Genomic DNA, 10542 nt, shown 5'->3' with positions numbered 1-10542 from the left:
ACCTTCTACGTGCACCTCACAGTCAAAATAGCGCCTTCGTCTTCAAGTGAGCGCTCGTCACCCTCCAGCTTTCCCGACGACTCGCCGAGGGAGCTTCTGACGAATTTCACTAGCAAATGGCTGTATAAGCCTGCGGTGGCCGCTCGAATAATGAAATGGCCGTCACAGGAGGTACGGAAGGTTCACAAATCAAAACTAAATTCGAAACGCGCGCCGAACCGGACTATTTCGCGGAGCAATACATGTGCAGTAGCTCCGCCCCCATAGCCTTCCCTTGTCCTTGGGGGCGCTTTAGTTGTTTGACGGGTGCGCGCGGTTTGTGTGTGTGCCATGCTGTGTTCTACAATGCTTCGTTACCTCGTTTATCGTTTATGCACGTTGGTTACGTGATTCAATATCAAGTGTACCTTCCAAGACGATCTAGGTCCTAGTCTCGTGACTGGCGAGTGCGGACGTACAGTAGCCTTTTACAAGACTGTCGCCGAGTGGAGTGTACGGTACATTGTGGACTGTAAAGCTGAAGAGTGCACAGTGGATGCCTGATTTTGGTAAGTTCTAGAATATTTCTGAATTACACAGCTAGGTTACTTCATTACATGACGTCTTTTACGCAGGAACCGAGTGTGATCGTCTTGGCGGTGTGTTCACTCTGCGGGGATGATGGTCAGAGGAAGGATGATAGACAGGTATGTTTTACGCTATGCTCAATGCTTTCTGTGCACTTTATACGGTTGTATGAAGCATTCACCATGTGCGTTCACTACCTACAACTGCAACGGGTGGATGAAGGCGCGTTGCTTTGCGCGATACTCCGCTCGCTTCTGTAACGCAAGCGTTTCTTGTCATGGCGCTCTTCTTCCTTGGCTGTTGTTCCATTATTCCAAGAATGCCTGTCGCTCGGCCCACCCGCTTCCCGCTTGCTGGCGTGGGAGGGTGGAGGGGGCACACAAAAGCGCCGCTGCCGCTTCTCTACCCGAAGGCTGGGTGACCTTGGGGACGTCTGCGCGATGTATGTGTCGCAGGGAGGGCCGCACTCGCGTTTTCCTTTTGGGCGTAAGGGACCGGAGGGGGGGGGGGGGGGGAGGGGAGGACTGCAGTACTTGAGAGCATGGCCCTTTCCCCTAGACTTGACGGGGCCGCGACCGAGAGGAGAAAGTGGCCCGTTCTTGGATTCTGCCGCTCAGAAGCGATCGCAAACCGAAGGAAGAATAATTTGCAAGATTTTTTGTAGCCCAGTTGTGATTCTGTAAATAAACTTCTTAGCGTCGTCGAAAGTTATTGAAATCGACTACAGCTGTATACTGCACGAGATCATCGCCTGAAGCTACTTGTGCGATGGCTTATCACTTCGGAAATAGAACTGCTTTAAACATAACGTTCATCGCCTAGCCTTCTCATGATGCAGGTACAAATGAAGTAACTGTTCAGGAAACTCAGTAATAATTGGCATGTAGTACGCGGGGAGGAAGATATAAAAACACGCTGCGGTGCTCTGCAGTGGCGTGTGTTTGTGGCTTTCTCCGCGACTACTGCACCGCGCTTGTTTTTGTTAGAAGTTAGTTGCACTATGGTTAGGATTTTAATCTGACTGTGCAAGGTCGTTGCTACGAGAAACGAAGAAGGATTGATTGTTGGGCGAGTTGGTAATTCATGATGAATGCAAATCGAACGAACTTGCGTTGGGTGAACCCACTTGAAGATAATACAAGTCAGTGAATTACGTTATATTCTGGTACTAACACCATGTGTACATTAATTTGAAGTAGCACAACATGTTTATAATTACCAATTCTAGACAAATATGCTAGTTAGTTGCGTTTGGCAAGGTGCCTTTTGTTGCAATATTTGTGTTTGAGAAAAATGATGTGAAATATTTTTCTCGTCGTTATATTGTTTCCTGAAGCATACTGGTTTATATTAACAGAAGTTGTTGTAATGGTTAAGCAGCACTGTTCCAAGAGCTTTTTATCCACTGTGCTGGGGTGGCAAAAGCACACCTCAATTATGTGCTTATCTAAAGTTCATGTTTCTTTTGTGAGCTTTTCTTAAGGCAGCATGAAACTGAAAAAGCGCTCTTATTTGCAGGTTGTGCGACTGAGACGTAGCATTCATTGTGAGAGTGCTACTTTAATTTTATGAAGTAAATATTAGGGGAAACAAATCTAAATTCTCATATGTAACTATGTGTGCAGAAGTTTACAGAAGGCTGACAAAAGTGGTTAACGGTTTTTTTTTATGGCTTGCAGCACTACAAATTCAAACTGATATTCCAGGCATTGATTGGCTTTGACACGACTAGAATTACTTTCCTAAACGGCTCAAATTCATCATATAATACAATATGTAAAGCTCGGCATTATGGAGTGTGCACATGGGCCACACATACTCTTATTTTATCAATTTATGCATTTTATATTGTGTAGCAAAGCTGATGTAATTTTTGTCATTTAAATGACCTATATGGTAATCTGCGTTCTCCAACCACATAGTGTTTACTAAGTACATAAGTTTCTGAAAGTTCGGCTTGCAATGGCACCATTACAGTTGTCTGCCATGAGCCGTTGCTCAGGTTATACCTGTTCTTATAGCGCAATCTGAGTCCGTCATTCAAGGCCCTTGCTGGTATATAAACATAGACTTGCCTGAATACATTGTATGTATTGTGTGTGAGCTGTAAGGTCTGTGTGGTGCGCCAACTCATGAATGTTTTCTGGTATCCTTTACATATGTACCCGGTGATCTCACCTGTTCGTGGAACTGAAGCAGACGACAGCTTGCAGAAGAAGATGGGAGCGTTCTACCTGTGAGCCTGGTCGAGTTTATATTTTATGGTAGGCATTTGTTTCAATCTTTACAAAAAGCTTGGACATGTTGCGCCTGCTCATGAACTTATTGCACCTTTTTTGAGGGAATTCTAAGATCAAAGAAACAAGACTCAGACGTAACTCCATTAATGTATACTTGATGCTGGACTTGACCTTCTGTGTTGTTTTCCTGTTTTCTAACAGGATTTGCTGAAAGTTTCGATTGGAAATGCGATATAAGATGCAGTTTTGACTAACTCTAACTTCACAAAAGTGTTTTTTTGTCAACTATCTGCACGGGGCCTTGGCAGTACATCTAAGTGTTCTAAGGTGCACGATGTGTTGGATAAAGTTTTCTTTGCAACTCTTATATATTTACTGCGATCTTTCGTGCAGGATACACATGCATGGATACACCATACATGGATTCCCTACAAGGACCCTGCGCATCAAAAGCAATCTGTCATCAATGTTAAGTAGACAGATTAAATGAAACGAAGATATGACAGGTGTACACCATATTTTTCTTTCATTTAACCTCTGCATGTTTCCCAGTCAATAAATTTTTTTATCCATTTTCTTTTGTTGAGAAATGTCTTTGTACAGCACAAGTGTTGTAGAAGGTGCATACATGCACTTTCGTATGATGCTTGGCTGCATGTGTATCAACCAGCAAACACATTGTCAGGCACAACTAATATGTGATTCCGTACTATCATCCGGACATATCATCAATCTTATCATGCACTGTAATAGTTCTGTTTCAGGAATGTTATGAATGTTATTGGCCACGAAGCACAAGCTTGGCCGAGGGTCATTGCAAACAGGATGTTTCATACTCACCAGAAAGTCACTCATAAGGACACATTAGAATGACGGTGGCCAATATGTTTTTGTATGACATTATGAGTACATTAAAACAATTCTGAAGAAATACATTAGAGAATCAAATGAGTGTTGATGTCAACGGTCGTTTCATGCTCACTAGACTATCACATGTTAATACGCATCAGACTATCACATGTTAATCCGCATCAGACTATCACATGTTAATACGCATCAGAATGATCGGCCAATATGTTTTTGAATGGCATTTCAAATACATTACAAAATTCTGAAGGGACACATTAGAGCGTCAAATGACTGAAATGTCAGAAGTCATTAGACTTTCTTTTTGAACTCATCTCACATTTTCATAAGGGTGGCCGGTACAGTACAGGCCGGCACAGGCGCCTCGGCTACGGTAAGTCGGCTCCTCCGCTTTTCCCTATGCCGACAAGGTCACGGGGACGCGTAGCAGAACCGCCCGAATACATAGTTTTCACGGACGTCACAACTGGGGCTTGTGGGATAGGTGGCCGCCATGATGGTGAACTGCTAGCGCGGTGTTATCGTTGGGTGCGTGTGCAGGTCCGATATTTTCGCGTTGTGCGGGTTCAGTAACAGCGCGGCGTCGCAATGCCGATGTGTGCGATGACTGGCTGCAGTGCGAGAAGCACGTCTGCCGCACAGAAAATGGACCTGGAGCCAAGAACCGGGCTCTACCGATTGCCGAAAGTGATAACTCGGCAATGCGACCGCACGAAAGTGTTTCATCTCAGGTAAGCAAAACAGGATGAAGCGAAAACTTCAAAAAATTAACGCCACCGCTTACAATCGCCTGCAACCCAGCCGTCGCTGTGTGTGCAGCGGTTTAAACCTCGCAGAAGCTCTCCGGGTCGCGTTCGAGCCCGTTCCGGATCTTCTGCTGCTTAACGGGCACCTTCGACTGCGATCCGCGCGTACTGCAATCTAGTTAAAATGTCACTGTCTGCACCAAACTGCTGAGTTTAACATGCTCGATGCGTGTTGTTTGTACCGTGCATTGAAAATGCCGTTCACATCGGGCTAATGATCGCGAGTGCCTTCTGTAATTTTGCGCTGTTCGTAACATCTTGTAACGAGACCGTTTCGCGCGGATGTCGCAATTTCACATGCAACAGCGCGCCAGGTTTTCACTGTTGATGTTTTGTAATTTGCAGGACAGCCAGCGAGTCTAATGGACAACACAAACCCGGATTGGGTGCCGAGCCAACACTTGGGATACAGCAACTGCACAGCACCGGGCGTTAACTCTACTTCTCGGTACAAGCGCGCCAAAAATCGGCTGGCAAAAAAAAAAAAGAAAAGAAAGGTGGCCACAGCCGCGAACGCAGCTAACATTCAGCCGGCAGAGGTTGACCATCCTTCGCCTGAAATGGTCGATGCAGACGATCACTTCAGTGAAGAGGCGCCTGCTGAATTACTTTACCTCGCTCAACACGATGACGCGCTTGGAGGGCAGCCGCTTTGCTGTCACGCCGCTCACACGGCCACTGGTGAAGTAGTTGTGAGCCTCAAGTGACATGTAAGCTTTCATTTCGGTGAGCGATACGTGGTTCGTCCACAGCACCAAATAGTTCACGATGTCGGCATGCGTCGTAACCGGTAGCAGCTCCACGTCCGTCGTCGTGTCAGTACCGGCGCACAACGTGTAGGGGTCAACTCCATCGCACATGCTGAATCTTCGCTTCATAACGTGCACGCATCGGACCCACCAGCTCGGCAAAATATGACGGGCAGAATTCCTTCCGCCTGACAGGCGCCATCATTCAAACACTCGATAGCTCGCAAGTAGCAAAATCAATGACTACCACGCCGACAGACTGCAGGAAGACAGCGATGAACACTCGTGCGCACGCTTGGGCATGCTCGCGCGCGTTTGTCGCTGTTCTCCAACATGGCGGACACCGCCAGCAGACGACGGTGTGACGTCACATGAAAACTATGTATACGCAGCGACACACACGCACGCGCACACACACATACACACAAACAAAGCTACATTCGCGTTAACCGAACAGAAAAGTCACCGAGGTAAAAAAAAAAAAATGGCGCGCTATTTCTTCGCGGTGCCCTCACAATGGGGTTCGAACATTCTCGAATGTCAAGTGAAAATTCTACAAGGTGTGTCTACACTCCCGAAAGGCCCTTAATTGCTGTCAGACTAGCTCAAAGAAAAATTCTAAAGAATCAGCTGCTTCTCCTGCACGTGGTCGGTCTCGGCATCGGTCGCGCTCCCGGCGGGCGCCTTTCCCGTTCCCTAGTGTCACACACTTCGCTGAGTGAGGGAGTGTGATTTTCGTGCCGGACCGTACCCACATCCGCAGCAGGTCTCCAAGGTGAACAGCCTCTAGTCAATAGACCAATGTAGGTAAGGGAAGTCGGCGATACGGATCCGTAACCTTGGGAAAAGGATTGGCTCTGAGGGCTGAGCCCGTCGGGCTGGGGTCCAGAAGCAGGAACAGCACTGCACCGTCAAAGGCGTGCGCGGAAGGGTAAAAGAAGAAAAATAAAGGTATGAGTGGAAAAAAAAAACGTGAGAGGGGGGGGGGGGGCGCAGGAGAACGGTTCGACTAGGCCGGCATCCTCGAGAAAAGCGCGTAGGGCCGCAAGGGCTAGGGGGGGCAGCCCCCCCCCCCTCTGGTCACCTTGGAGAGGGGTGGGGCGCAAAATCTGTACCAGTGTGCACCGTCGCCGATCAGCCCTTGCGGCCCTACGCGCTTTTCTCGAGGATGCCGGCCTAGTCGAACCGTTCTCCTGCGCCCCCCCCCCCCTTCTCACGTTTTTTTTTTCCACTCATACCTTTATTTTTCTTCTTTTACCATACTCTTCTCAATCTCAGTGTCCCTTCATTCCCCAGTCCCCCGTGAGTGTATCGGTTGAGGTGTCCTCACTTGAGAGACAGTTATCGTGCACTCCACACCCAATTTTCATTTAAATTTCCTTCTTCCTTTTAAGAATCCCCCCCCCCCCCCCCCATACATTGACCTCCCTAGTCACCTAAGAGAGGGGGGGGGGGCACAAAATCTGCCTCGTACATTGACATAGTAGGGGGCGGGGGCGCTGCGATGAACCCCCCCCCCTGATGGAGAACCCTGCGCACGCCTATGCTCGAAGTGGTTCATTTCGAATTTTTAATGGCCGATCGACCCGTGCGGGGTTGCACGTGTAGTGATGTTGGGGTTGACTGACGGACTCATTGAGTAGACGCAGACATTTGATAAGGAACAAACAAGGGCAACGGCAAGAGATACACGGTGAACTAAGAGGAAACAAAAATACGCGCGAAAAAAAGCAACTACAAAGCGAGCTATGTACTAAATGAACAACTACAAGTACAAATAGAGGCGACGAAGGTTGTTAATAAAATAATTACAGACATGACGGATACTCAAGCAAATACGAAGAAAAATTATGAGAAAGGTGCTGCTCCCTCTTCGGAGCTTCTATACGACGCAGCGCACACGAAAGGCCGAACTATATTCAGCATTTCTGACGGCGTTTTCCCGGCGATTCGTTCCTCGGCCAAAACGTCCACCTCAGGAAGGTCCAGACATCACCGGCGTCAGCGTCGAAAGCAGTTCGATGGACGCAGAACCAATCAGCGTGCGGCTGGCAGCGACTTCCTCTCCGTAACGGCGTCGTCGCAAACGTTGGTCGTCGCTGCTGCCAAAATGGCTGCCGCCCGCCCCGGATCTAATAAGTCGTCGCCGTGCACTGTGTGGCCCTTAAGTTCTCAACTGATGCTTGTATTTGACTTAGCTTGTTCCCTAGAAGCTTCGACAGCAAAGCGCTCGTGATATCATCGAGCACTTTCAGAGAGCCGTACTCAAGTTCATATGTAGAGGTTTGGCAGGAATGAGTGCATTGGCCGAATACGTGGCCCCAAAGATGTGCGACAACTTCAAGCTCAGAGGCCATATATTACGAGTTTGTCGTTCTTTTAATGCCAATAGCTGGCGCTACAAGTCAATTAAAAAAAAAAAGACCTTTCGGCGGCACTGTGACTCGTTTTTTGCACCACAAAACTGCAAATGAGACACAAAAGCTATAATCAGGACTATATCTTGTTGGTACATTGACGGAAACTGTACACTGCTTTACGAGGTGTCAGGTTCATTCCCTCTGGTCACAATGCGACGCTGAGCTGACCTTAAAGCTCCTCATATGGCATGGAGGATATCCTCCATCTCATATGGTTTGCCACCCTCCCTGGTGGCATTGATGCCACGACGCCGAGGGACGCAGCGTCAGAAATCGCCGGCAAAAGCGCTGTACATGTTTCGGCCTTTAATGACCCGCTCACGCTAGCGGCACGGCAGCTCGCCGTTTGCCGCTCTCAGGCTGCCGTGCGCAAACGCTTTCGTTCGCGCACGTAAGCCGTTCTTTGCCGTTGCGCAGTTCGCGTTGTGTGACGCCTGGTTATTATTTTACTCTTCTACCACACTACATTACGTATGTTAATGTGGTTCCTTCCCGCCATGAAGCGTGTATATAGGGTCTTTTTGCAAAGCAGTTTCGAGCATCGGCATGGCTCTGAGGTAGAATATTGGGCTCCCACGCAGAGGGCGTAGGTTCGAACCTCGTTCCATCCCGCATATTTTTTTCCTTAAACACGAAAGTGTTTTATGCCGGGGTCCACCTAGACTTTCATGACGTATTTCATCACGGAAATACGTAAGCAAAATGAACGTCATCAGATTTCAAAGAAAAAAGAACTGTAACAAAACGTTCCGTTGGCAGGAGTCGAACCCACGACCTATAGGTCCGCGACGATGGCTGGCGGGCGTTTAGCCCACTGAGCTACCGCCAAGCTTTTTTTTATTTCATGATATTTATTACAAATGTGCGTAGTTAGCATACATATCGAGCAAAATACTCAAGGCGGCCTCTACCAGCGTACAAGCGTTACACACAGAAGTCCTAAAAGGGTATTAAAGCTATACATTTCATGAAGAGTGGATACCAGTCCGATTGAAACTGTAATTGTTGATAAAAGTCTTTTAACTGAAGAGCCATTTGAATGAAATGCAATCGCGATGATACCATGGGTTCCGCATGCCTGTCTAACATGCGAGTTTTCAATAAACTGTGCATACCCATTAGTAATAGCATGTCAACAGGCACAGGGCTTTTGGGTGGCACGAGATAACGTATGCTATACGAATTTAAATCGAGTTCTTTTTTAAAATCCCTTTGTAGAACGTCCCAAAAGTGTATGGCGTCTTTACAGCTGATGAAGCAATGTTCTATAGTTTCCGGAACTTCACAGAGGCGACAATTAACTGAAGATACAAAGATGCCTTTGCTGCTTAACCTGGTCTTCATAGGCAGCGTCTGTGTATGCACTTTGTAGAAGAACGTCTTGGATGTTGGTGAAATAGGCATTTTCTTCACACGCACAAGCACCTCGTGTCCAGGCAATCCAACATATATATATATAGTGAGCGGTACAAAGGTGCAGGAAGCAACATATATAATATGGCATTATATAGATCTTTGCGTGAACTAGAGAATAAATTGTCATTAGAGAATCTCACTGTCAAAAACCGCACTGATTAATACACTTCACGCATGAATCCTTGCAATTAGGGAGGAGAGGCACAATTAGCAGCAACCACTAAACTTGGTAAAACATCGACGAGATTCACTTGTAAAAATGTTCGAAGCAGCGGATGATCGCAGTCCCGAAAATAGAAAAAACGGGACACCAATTGTCTAATAAAGAGATGCACCAACCGAAGACCACCTGCACAAACTGGTCTAAAAACATTGTCACGCCTCATCGGCTCGTAACTTGATGACCAAATAAAGGTAGCAAGGATTCGGTGAAACTTCTGAATGTAAACCCTGGAACAACGTAGTATTTGCAGCACGGAGAATAATTTTGAGAGGTTATGGGGAATAAACGTCTGGGCGTAACGCTTTAGGCTGGGTACACGTTCTTTCCAATAATGTGCGCTTGACTTATATGCATCCAATGGAACGCCAAGGTATTTCGGTGGCACACAAACAAGACCATGCAATACCCTTCGAAATCGGTTGGTTTATAAGCCCACGGGCCAAACCACAGTCCTAAGCTTTTAACAAAGTTCATTCGTGCACCAGAAATGGTTCCGAATTCCCGAATAGTGGACACCACTGTTTTTATACTGGATATGTCTGTACTAAAGAACGCCAGGTCATCCGCATACGCTAATACTTTCACCTCATTTCCATAAGCGCTGAAACCATGAACATTGCAAGAACGAATCACGCTTAAGCACAGTGGTTCCAAATGGAGGGCAAGAAGCAGTGGCGACAACGGACAGCCTTGTTTCACAGAAGAGTGTATCGACACAGGTTTTGACAGGTGGCCATTAACAATCAAACGAGTTGAACAATCACTGTAGCATAGTTGTATACCTTTGAACATAGTGGAACCCATATTAGTATGGTCTAGAAGAGAAAATAGAAAGGAATGACGAACCCGATCAAACGCCTTCGCTAAATCTACTTGTAATATTGCCAGTTGGTCATACGAGTGGGAAGAATGTTCCAATACTGTGCGGGCGATGTGTAGCGTTCATCTAGGCTCCGTTATGTGTTTGGCGGTAGCTCAGAAAGGTCGTTCAATACTGATTACCGCCAAACACATAACGGAGCCTATGAACGCGCCTTTTATCTTTCACACTTTCATGCCACAGTGCTCTTGGATGGATGCTATGAGCGTCCCCTTTATAACGGGGTGGTGACATGTGTGCCACCAGGCTCGGAAAAAAAAAAAAAAAAACTTCGCTGCCTCCGCAATTAGCTCCGGCAACGCACCGTTGCTTGACCGTCCAATGCGGCGCGATAAGTGTAATTTCGTCAACGCTTTCCCAATCTAGCTCATAGC

The 10542-nt window shown here is 47.0% G+C and overlaps 1 long non-coding RNA gene across 1 annotated transcript; it reads left to right on the top strand.

Moving 5' to 3' along the window:
* Positions 1-305: 305 nt before the first annotated feature.
* LOC125759827 (uncharacterized) lies at positions 306-3384 on the top strand. Its single transcript, XR_007417528.1, has 4 exons — positions 306-548; positions 615-686; positions 2767-2831; positions 3201-3384. It is a non-coding gene; the product is annotated as an uncharacterized LOC125759827 (long non-coding RNA).
* Positions 3385-10542: the final 7158 nt, after the last annotated feature.

Source organism: Rhipicephalus sanguineus, chromosome 9, assembly GCF_013339695.2.
Source record: "Rhipicephalus sanguineus isolate Rsan-2018 chromosome 9, BIME_Rsan_1.4, whole genome shotgun sequence".
Taxonomy (NCBI): Eukaryota; Metazoa; Arthropoda; class Arachnida; order Ixodida; family Ixodidae; genus Rhipicephalus; species Rhipicephalus sanguineus.
The sequence above is the reverse complement of the archived record's forward strand: the minus strand, read 5'-3'. Positions and strand labels throughout refer to the sequence as shown.